Source organism: Triticum urartu, chromosome 3, assembly GCF_003073215.2.
Source record: "Triticum urartu cultivar G1812 chromosome 3, Tu2.1, whole genome shotgun sequence".
Classification (NCBI taxonomy): Eukaryota; Viridiplantae; Streptophyta; class Magnoliopsida; order Poales; family Poaceae; genus Triticum; species Triticum urartu.
The window spans coordinates 120,755,676-120,767,032 of NC_053024.1; positions in this window are offsets into that span (position 1 = coordinate 120,755,676).

An 11,357-nucleotide genomic window follows, 5' to 3' on the forward strand; every position below is an offset into this window, starting at 1 on the left:
ATAATATTGATGGGCATGTTATTTATTTCTATGATGAAACTGCTAGAATTGCTAAACCTCGTGATAAAGATAAACCTAGACCTATGGTAGGCATGCCTGTTATTTCTGTTAAAATAGGGGATCATTGTTATCATGGCTTATGTGATATGGGTGCCAGTGCTAGTGCAATACCTCATTCCTTATACAAAGAAATTATGCATGATATTGCACCTGTTGAGTTAGAAGATATTGATGTTACAATTAAACTTGCCAATAGAGATACTATTTCACCAATGGGAATTGTTAGAGATGTTGAAGTCTTGTGTGGGAAAACTAAATATCCTGCTAATTTTCTTGTTCTTGGTTCTCCACAAGATAGCTTTTGTCCCATTATATTTGGTAGACCCTTCATAAATACTGATAATGCTACCATAGATTGCAAAAGAGATGTTACTATCGGTTTAGATGATATGACTCATGAATTTAATTTTTCTAAATTTAGTAGACAACACCGTGAAGAAGAATTACCTAGTAAGGATGAAATTACTGGTCTTGCTTCTATTGCCGTACCTCCTAGTGATCCTTTAGAACAATATTTGCTAGACCATGAAAATGACATGTTTATGAATGAAAGAAGGGAATTAGATGAAGTATTCTTTAAACAGGAACCTATTCTGAAAAACAATTTACCTGTTGAAATCCTAGGGGATCCTCCTCCACCCAAGGGTGATCCCGTGTTTGAGCTTAAACCATTACCTGATACTCTTAAATATGCTTATCTTGATGAGAAAAAGATATATCATGTTATTATTAGTGCTAACCTTTCAGAGCATGAGGAAGAGAGACTATTGAAAACTCTGAAGAAGCACCGTGCTTCTATTGGGTATACTCTTGATGATCTTAAGGGCATTAGTCCCACTCTATGTCAACATAAAATTAATTTGGAAGAAGATGCTAAACCAGTTCATGATCATCAACGCCGACTGAATCCTAAAATGAAAGAAGTGGTAAGAAAGGAGATACTAAAGCTCCTTGAGGAAGGTATAATTTATCCCGTTACTGATAGTCAGTGGGTAAGCCCTGTCCATTGTGTCCCTAAGAAGGGAGGTATTACTTTTGTTCCTAATGATAAAGATGAATTGATTCCTCAAAGAATTATTACAGGTTATAGGATGGTAATTGATTTCCGCAAATTAAATAAGGCTACAAAAAGGATCATTACCCCTTACCTTTTATCGATAAAATGCTAGAAAGATTATCTAAACATACACATTTTTCCTTTCTAGATGGTTATTCTGGTTTCTCTCAAATACCTGTGTCAGCGAAAGATCAATCAAAGACTACTTTTACATGCCCTTTTGGTACTTTTGCTTATAGACGTATGCCTTTTGGTTTATGTAATGCACCTTCTACCTTTCAAAGATGCATGATGGCTATATTCTCTGACTTTTGTGAAAAGATTTGTGAGGTTTTCATGGACGACTTTTCCGTCTATGGATCTTCTTTTGATGATTGCTTGAGCAACCTTGATCGAGTTTTGCAGAGATGTGAAGAAACTAATCTTGTCTTGAATTGGGAAAAGTGCCACTTTATGGTTAATGAAGGTAATGTCTTGGGGCATAAAGTTTCTGAAAGAGGTATTGAAGTTGATAAAGCCAAGGTTGATGCTATTGAAAAGATGCCATGTCCCAAGGACATCAAAGGTATAATAAGTTTCCTTGGTCATGCCGGTTTTTATAGGAGGTTCATTAAGGACTTCTCAAAAATTTCTTGGCCTCTGACTAATTTATTACAAAAAGATATACCATTTGTCTTTGATGATAATTGTGTAGAAGCATTTGAAATACTTAAGAAAGCATTGATTTCTGCACCTATTGTTCAGCCACCTGATTGGAATTTACCCTTTGAAATTATGTGTGATGCTAGTGATTATGTTGTAGGTGCTGTTCTAGGACAAAGAGTTGATAAGAAACTAAATGTTATTCAATATGCTAGTAAAACTCTAGACAATGCTCAAAGAAATTATGCTACTACTGAAAAAGAATTCTTAGCAGTTGTATTTGCTTGTGATCAATTTAGACCTTATATTGTTGATTCTAAAGTAACTATTCACACTGATCATGCTGCTATTAAATATCTCATGGAAAAGAAAGATGCTAAACCTAGACTTATTAGATGGGTTCTCTTGCTACAAGAATTTGATTTGCATATTGTTGATAGAAAAGGAGCTGAGAACCCCGTTGCAGACAACTTGTCTAGGTTGCAAAATGTGCTTGATGACCCACTACCTATTGATGATAGCTTTCCTGATGAGCAATTAAATGTCATAAATGCTTCTCATACTGCTCCATGGTATGCTGATTATGCTAATTACATTGTTGCTAAGTTTATACCACCTAGTTTCACATACCAGCAAAAGAAAAAGTTCTTCTATGATTTGAGGCATTACTTCTGGGATGACCCACATCTGTATAAAGATGGAGTAGATGGTGTTATTAGACGTTGTGTACCTAAGCATGAACAGGAACAGATCCTACGAAAGTGTCACTCCGAAGCTTATGGAGGACACCATGCTGGAGATAGAACTGCACATAAGGTACTGCAATCTGGTTTTTATTGGCCTACTCTCTTCAAGGATGCCCGTAAGTTTGTTTTATCTTGTGATGAATGTCAAAGAATTGGTAATATTAGTAGACGTCAAGAAATGCCTATGAATTGTTCACTTGTTATTGAACCATTTGATGTTTGGGGTTTTGACTATATGGGACCTTTTCCTTCCTCTAATGGTTATACACATATTTTAGTTGTTGTTGATTACATTACTAAGTGGGTAGAAGCTATTCCAACTAGTAGTGTTGATCATAACACTTCTATTAAAATGCTTAAAGAAGTTATTTTTTCCAAGATTTGGAGTCCCTAGATATTTAATGACTGATGGTGGTTCACATTTTATTCATGGTGCTTTCCGTAAAATGCTTGCTAAATATGATGTTAATCATAGAATTGCATCTCCTTATCACCCTCAATCTAGTGGTCAAGTAGAATTGAGTAATAGAAAACTCAAATTAATTTTGCAAAAGACTGTTAATAGGTCTAGAAAGAATTGGTCTAAGAAACTTGATGATGCATTATGGGCCTATAGAACTGCATATAAAAATCCTATGGGTATGTCTCTGTATAAAATGGTCTATGGAAAAGCATGTCGCTTACCTCTCGAACTAGAACACAAGGCTTATTGGGCTATTAAAGAACTTAATTATGATTTCAAACTTGCCGGTGAGAAGAGGTTATTTGATATTATCTCACTTGATGAATGGAGAACCCAAGCCTACGAAAATGCCAAGTTATTTAAAGAAAAGGTTAAAAGATGGCATGACAAAAGATACAAAAGCGTGAGTTTAATGTAGGTGATTATGTATTGCTATACAACTCTCGTTTAAGATTTTTTGCAGGAAAACTTCTCTCTAAATGGGAAGGTCCATACGTTATCGAGGAGGTCTACCGTTCCGGTGCCATAAAAATCAACAACTTCGAAGGCACCAATCAGAAGGTGGTGAACAGTCAAAGAATCAAACACTATATCTTAGGTAATCCCATAAATGTTGAAACCAATGTTATTGAAACCATAACCCCAGAGGAATACATAAGGGAAACTTTCCGGAACGTTTCAGACTCCGAAAAGGAATAGGTATGTTGTACGGTAAGTAAATGACTCCAAAACAGTTTTTAAGGCAATATTTCTCTGTTTTGGAATATTTAGAAAAATAGAATAATAAGAAGCAGTCCGGGAAAGACACGAGGCCTCCACGAGGGTGGAGGGCGCGCCCTACCCTACTGGGCGCGCCCCCTACCTCGTGGGCACCTCGTGTGCTCTCCGGACTCCGTTTTCATACACGACACGTATTTTGGTCGGTAAAAATTCATTATATAATCTCCCGAAGGTTTTGACCCCTGTATCACGCAAATATTTTCTGTTCTTGTTTCGAGTTGTTGCTGCTGCAGATTAGAGCAAGATGTCTTCTCAAGAGTCATTCGGGGAGAGCCGGGTGTCTCATCCGGCATCGGAACCAAGGGCAAACAGCGATGCTGACCACTTTGGGCCAGCAACGGAGGAAGAGATGGAGGCTGATTTGATGAGGATAGATGCCATGGAGGATCAAGAAGTCACTTCTCGCTTCCGAGATGGGTTCACGATGGGAGAACTACAGAGCTCAGCTATTCCAAATTCGGTTATCCCTTCCAATGTTAGATTTCTTTCTTATGAGAATATGAAAAAGAGTGTCACTGGTTCCCCCGCAGCTATGCAACACCCTTGGGTGCAGGGAGCTTTGGCTGTTACAGGAAAACTTCGAAAGTCAATAATGGACCTCAAGCAGCAAGTCAATAAGCTCGAGGAGGAGAATCGTATCCTGAGGGGCATCATCGCCAAGAATATCACATCACCATCCCCGAAAAAGGAGACATAATCACATGGGTATGGGCACTCCCCTTGGCAACTGCCAAGCTTCGGGGAGTGCCCCGGTATCGTATCACCATCACTTTTATCTTTACCGTTTTTCTTAGTTCGATCCTTTTGGTAATATCTTGATCTAGTAGAATAAAAGTTCTTAGTGTGATTTAGTTGTGAGTTTTGCTTTATTATTCTTCTATGTAATCGAGTCCGTGAGCTATATAATAAAGATTAGTGTTGAGTCAAGGGCTTGATTATTTTGCCATGATCCAAGTGAATAAAAGAAAAGAGAAAGAATAAAAAGAAACAAAGAGATCATATGGATCTTATGGACAGTAATGAGCTCACATAGAAAAAGTATGATGAATAAAAGTTGTTGATGGTTGACAAACATAGTTTTGGTCATCATTGTAATTAATAGGAAGTAATAAAGAAAGAGAGGTCTTCACATATAAATATACTATCTTGGACATCTTTTATGATTGTGAGCACTCATTAAAGTATGACATGCTAAAGAGTTGATGTTGGACAAGGAAGACAACGTAATGGGTTATGTTTTCTTACATCTGAGATAAATTATATTGTCTTGGATCTTCCAACATGATGAGCTTGCCTTTCCCCCCTCATGCTAGCCAAATTCATTGCACCAAGTAGAGATACTACTTGTGCTTCCAAATACCCTTAAACCAGTTTTGCCATAAGAGTCCACCATATCTACCTATGGATTGGGTAAGATCCCTCAAGTAAGTTGTCATCGGTGCAAGCAATAAAAATTGCTCTCTAAATATGTATGATTGATTGGTGTGGAGGAAATGAGCTTTATACGATCGTGTGATATGGAAGTAATAAAAGCGACAGACTGCATAATAAAGGTCCATATCACAAGTGGCAATATAAAGTGACGTTCTTTCGCATTAAGATTTTGTGCATCCAACCATAAAAGCGCATGACAACCTCTGCTTCCCTCTGCGAAGGGCCTATCTTTTACTTTTATCTCCTACATTGCATAAGAGTCATGGTGATCTTCACCCTTACTTTTTACATTTTACCCTTTGGCAAGCACAGTATGTTGGAAAGATCCTGGTATATATGGCTAATTGGATGTGAGTTTTCATGAACTATTACTGTTGACATTACCCTTGAGGTAAAACGTTGGGAGGCAAAACTATAAGCCCCTATCTTTCTCTGTGTCCGATTAAAACTCCATACCCATAAGTATTGCATGAGTGTCAGCAATTGTGAAAGATTATATGATAGTTGAGTATGTGGATTTGCTAAAAAGCTCTTATACATGGACTCCTTCCTATGTTATGATAAATTGCAATTGCTTCAATGACTGAGATTATAGTTTGTTAGTTTTCAATGAAGTTTACGATTCATACTTGATATTGTGATTGAATTATTACTCTAGCATTAGAGATTATATGACAAAATTTTATGAGTTGCTGTTCTAAGAATGATCATGATGCCCTCATGTCCGTATTTTATTTTTATCGACACCTCTATCTCTAAACATGTGGACATATTTTTCGATTTCGGCTTTTCGCTTGAGGACAAGCGAGGTCTAAGCTTGGGGGAGTTGATACGTCCATTTTGCATCATGATTTTATATCAATATTTATTGCATTATGGGCTGTTATTACACATTATGTCACAATACTTATGCCTATTCTCTCTTATTTTACAAGGTTTCCATAAAGAGGGAGAATACCGGCAGCTGGGATTCTGGGCTGGAAAAGGAGCAAATATTAGAGACTTATTCTGCACAGCTCCAAAAGTCCTGAAACTTCACGGAAGATGTTTTCCAAATATATAAAAAATACTGAGAGCAAGAACTTCACCAGGGGGGCCACACCCTGCCCACGAGGGTGGGGGGCGCGCCCTACCCCCTGGGCACGCCCCCCTACCTCGTGGGCCCCCTGATGGCCCTCTGGTGGCCATCTTCTGCAATATGAAGTCTTTCGATGGGAAAATAATCATAAGCCATCTTCTCGGACGAAAATCCGCCGCCACGAGGCGTAACCTTGGCGGAACCAATCTAGGGCTCTAGCGGAGCTGTTATGCCGGGGAAACTTCCCTCCCGGAGGGGGAAATCATTGCCATCGTCTTCACCAACGCTCCTCTCATCGAGAGAGGGCAATCTCCATCAACATCTTCATCAGCACCATCTCATCTCAAAACCCCAATTCATCTCTTGTATCCAATTCTTGTCTCCAAGTCCGGGATTGGTGCTAGTAGGTTGCTAGTAGTGTTAATTACTCCTTGTAGTTGATGCTAGTTGGTTTAATTGGTGGAAGATCATATATTCAGATCCTATATGCATATCAATACCCCTCTGATTATGAACATGTTTATGCTTTGTGAGTAGTTACTTTTGTTCCTGAGGACATGGGAGAAGTCTTGCTATTAGTAGTCATGTGAATTTGGTATTCGTTCGATATTTTGATGAGATGTATGTTGTCTCTCCTCTAGTGGTGTTATGTGAACGTCGACTACATGACACTTCATCATTATTTGGGCCTAGAGGAAGGCATTGGGAAGTAATAATTAGATGATGAGTTGCTAGAGTGACAGAAGCTTAAACCCTAGTTTATGCGTTGCTTCGTAAGGGGCTGATTTGGATCCATATGTTTCATGCTATGGTTAGGTTTATCTTAATACTTTTTTTGTAGTTGCGGATGCTTGCAATAGAGGTTAATCATAAGTGGGATGCTTGTCCAAGTAAGGGCAGCACCCAAGCACCGGTCCACGCACATACCAAATTATCAAAGTACCGAACGCAAATCATATGAGCGTGATGAAAACTAGCTTGACGATATGCCCATGTGTCCTCGGGAGCGCTTTACATTATATGAGAGTTTGTCCAGGCTTGTCCTTTGCTACAAAAAGGATTGGGCCACCTTGCTGCACCTTATTTACTTTTGTTACTTGTTGCTCGTTACAAATTATCTTATCACAAAACTATCTGTTACCACTTATTTCAGTACTTGCAGAGAATACCTTGCTGGAAACCGCTTATCATTTCCTTCTGCTCCTCATTGGGTTCGACACTCTTACTTATCGAAAGGACTACGATAGATCCCCTGTACTTGTGGGTCATCAATCTACCTTCGGGATTAGTATTAGACCTAAATAATTGTTATTTGGTGCCAGCATTGAGCATGAACATTATATCTGGATCTTGTTTGATGCGAGACGGTTATTCATTTAAATCAGAGAATAATGGTTATTCTATTTATATGAGTAATATATTTTATGGTCATGCACCCTTGAAGAGTGGTCTATTTGTGTTGAATCTCCATAGTGGTGATACACATATTCATAATATTGAAGCCAAAAGATGCAGAGTTGATAATGATAGTTATTATTTATTTCCAAAAGATGAAGGAAATATGCCCTAGAGGCAATAATAAAGTTATTATTATTTCCTTATATCATGATAAATGTTTATTATTCATGCTATAATTGTATTAACCGGAAACATAATACATGTGTGAATACATAGACAAACAAAATGTCACTAGTATGCCTCTACTTGACTAGCTCGTTGATCAAAGATGGTTAAGTTTCCTAGCCATTGACATGGGTTGTCATTTGATTAACGGGATCACATCATTAGGAGAATGATGTGATTGACTTGACCCATTCCGTTAGCTTATAACTCGATCGTTTAGTATGTTGCTATTGCTTTCTTCATGACTTATACATGTTCCTATGACTATGAGATGATGCAACTCCCGTTTACCGGAGGAACACTTTGTGTGCTACCAAACGTCACAACGTAACTGGGTGATTATAAAGGTGCTCTACAGGTGTCTCCGAAGGTACTTGTTGGGTTGGCGTATTTCGAGATTAGGATTTGTCACTCCGACTGTCGGAGAGGTATCTCTGGGCCCTCTCGGTAATGCACATCACTTAAGCCTTGCAAGCATTGCAACTAATGAGTTAGTTGTGGGATGATGTATTACGGAACGAGTAAAGAGACTTGTCGGTAACGAGATTGAACTAGGTATTGAGATATCGACGATCGAATCTCGGGCAAGTAACATACCGATGACAAAGGGAACAACGTATGTTGTGATGCGGTCTGACAGATAAAGATCTTCGTAGAATATGTGGGAGCCAATATGAGCATCCAGGTTCCGCTATTGGTTATTGACCAGAGACGTGTCTCGGTCATGTCTACATAGTTCTCAAACCCGTAGGGTCCGCACGCTTAACGTTTTGATGACAGTTATATTATGAGTTTATATGTTTTGATGTACTAAAGGTTGTTCGGAGTCTCGGATGTGATCACGGACATGACGAGGAGTCTCGAAATGGTCGAGACATGAAGATTGATATATTGGAAGCCTATGTTTGGATATCGGAAGTGTTCCGGGTGAAATCGGGATTTTACGAGAGTACCGAGAGGTTACCGGAACCCCCTCGGGAGCTTAATGGGCCATAGTGGGCCTTGCGGAGAATAGGAGAGGCGGCCAGGGCAGGGTTGCGCACCCCTCCCCCTAGTCCGAATAGGACAAGGAGAGGGGGGGACGCCCCCCCTTTCCTTCCTTTCCTCCACCTCTTTCCTCCCTCCACTCCTAATCCAACTAGGAAAGGGAGGGACTCCTACTCCTGGTAGGAGTAGGACTCCTCCTGGCGCGCCCCCTCTAGGCCGGCCGCACCTCTCCCCTTACTCCTTTATATACGGGGGCAGGGGGCACCCCAAAGAGACAAAAATTGATCGTTTGATCTTTTAGCCGTGTGCGGTGCCCCCCTCCACCATAGTCCACATCAATAATACTGTAGCGGTGCTTAGGCGAAGCCCTGCGTCGGTAGAACATCATCATCGTCACCACGCCGTCGTGCTGACGAAACTCTCCCTCAACACTCGGCTGGATCGGAGTTCGATGGACGTCATCGGGTTGAACGTGTGCTGAACTCGGAGGTGCCGTGCGTTCGGTACTTGATCGGTCGGATCGTGAAGACGTACGACTACATCAACCGCGTTGTGCTAACGCTTCCGCTTTTGATCTACGAGGGTACGTGGACAACACTCTCCCCTCTCGTTGCTATGCGTCACCATGATCTTGCGTGTGCGTAGGAAATTTTGAAATTACTACGTTCCCCAACAAGGGAAGCTCATGTCATATGGAGGGCGATTAATTTTGATTAATTCGGTCCTCACAAGTATGCCTATGTTTCTCCTATCCTTTTTCGAGGTCCCGGTGGGAGTCAGGAAGAGGCTAGATTTCTATCGATCACGATTCTTTTGGCAGAGTGATGAGCATAAACGAAAGTATAGGCTTGCTAAATGGGATATCATCTGTAGGACGAAGGACCAAGGGGGTCTAGGTATTGAAAATCTGGAAATCAAAAACAGATGTCTCCTTAGCAAGTGGCTGTTCAAACTTTTGTCCGAGATGGAGGCCACATGGGCTCAGATTTTGCGAAATAAGTATCTTCACTCTAAAACCTTCTCCCAGATGACAGTGAGGCTGACTGACTCACCATTTTGGAAAGGCTTGATGAGAGTCAAACCACTCTTTTTCAATAGGACAAGGTTCTTAGTCGGCAATGGAGCTACTACGAGGTTCTGGGAGGATACGTGGCTTGGGGAGACTCCCCTTGCGCTTCAATATCCTACTTTGTATAACGTTGTTCAACGTAGAGAAGCTTACGTTGCAACCGTTCTACAATCCACTTCCCTCAATATTCGTTTTCGGAGGACGCTAGTGGGAAATCGTTGGGTGGCCTGGCTTCATCTTGTCAGACGATTGATGGATGTCCAGTTGTCTCAGCAGCCAGATCAGTTGTGTTGGAAACTAACTAAGAACGGAGTGTTCTTGGTCAAATTCATGTATCTGGATGTTATTAACTCTAGCATGATTCCTTCCTCGAAACACGTTTGGAAAGTGAAGGTACCTTTGAGAATCAACGTGTTTATGTGGTTTGTGCATAAACAAGTTATTTTGACTAAGGATAATCTGGCAAAACACAACTGGGTGGGTTCTGCAAGATGTAGTTTTTGCGACCATAACGAAACTATCAAACACCTCTTTCTTGATTGTCCGCTGGCCAAGATTCTGTGACGGTCGATTCATATTGCTTTTAATATTAATCCGCCCACTTCTATCAACACGTTATTTGGGACGTGGCTCGGTGGGATTGATTCAGATACAGCGAGGCACATTCGTGTAGGCGTGTGTGCTTTATTATGGGCAGTCTGGAACTGCAGAAATGATTTGGTTTTTAACAGAACAACGAACATTCACTTTTTGCAGGTTATCTTCAGGGCCACTGCGTTGATCCGTATGTGGTCGCTACTCACTCCGACGGAGGCCAGAGAGCGTCTGGTTATTGCGTCTACCCGATGGAAGATGATAACTTGGGATATTTTGAACCGGTTTGGATGGCGGTCATGTAATAGGATAGGCATGTAGTGTTCCTATTTTTATTGGCCAGCCGGTTGTGGCTTTGTCCTTTTTTTAGCTCTTGTGAGCATTTGTTTACATCTTAATACGAGATTTGAAGACTATTGCTGGATATTTTTATTAATAAGATGAGCTGTATGCATCTTTTTAATGCAGAGGCTGGGATAAACCCCTTTGAAAAAAAAAATCTTGACGCACAAATCTACAGCCAAGACGGTGGATAATATCTCAACGCACAAATCGACAGCCACGACAGTGGATACGAACAACGTCGCCTACACACGGTGAAGGGAGGGAGGGGGCGAACGCACCGAGGGAGGAAGCCGATGGACAACGTGCGCCTGCGCATGTGCATCCATCCATGGAGACGGCGGGACCAGGAGGAAGGTCCTTGATCATTGCGGGAAGCTCGGCGCCCAACGAGGCAACGCCAACGAGAAGGGCGCCGATGGACGATCTCGAATCAAAATACGAGCGAAGCACGCGCCTCACGGCCCTCATCCCAATCCCCA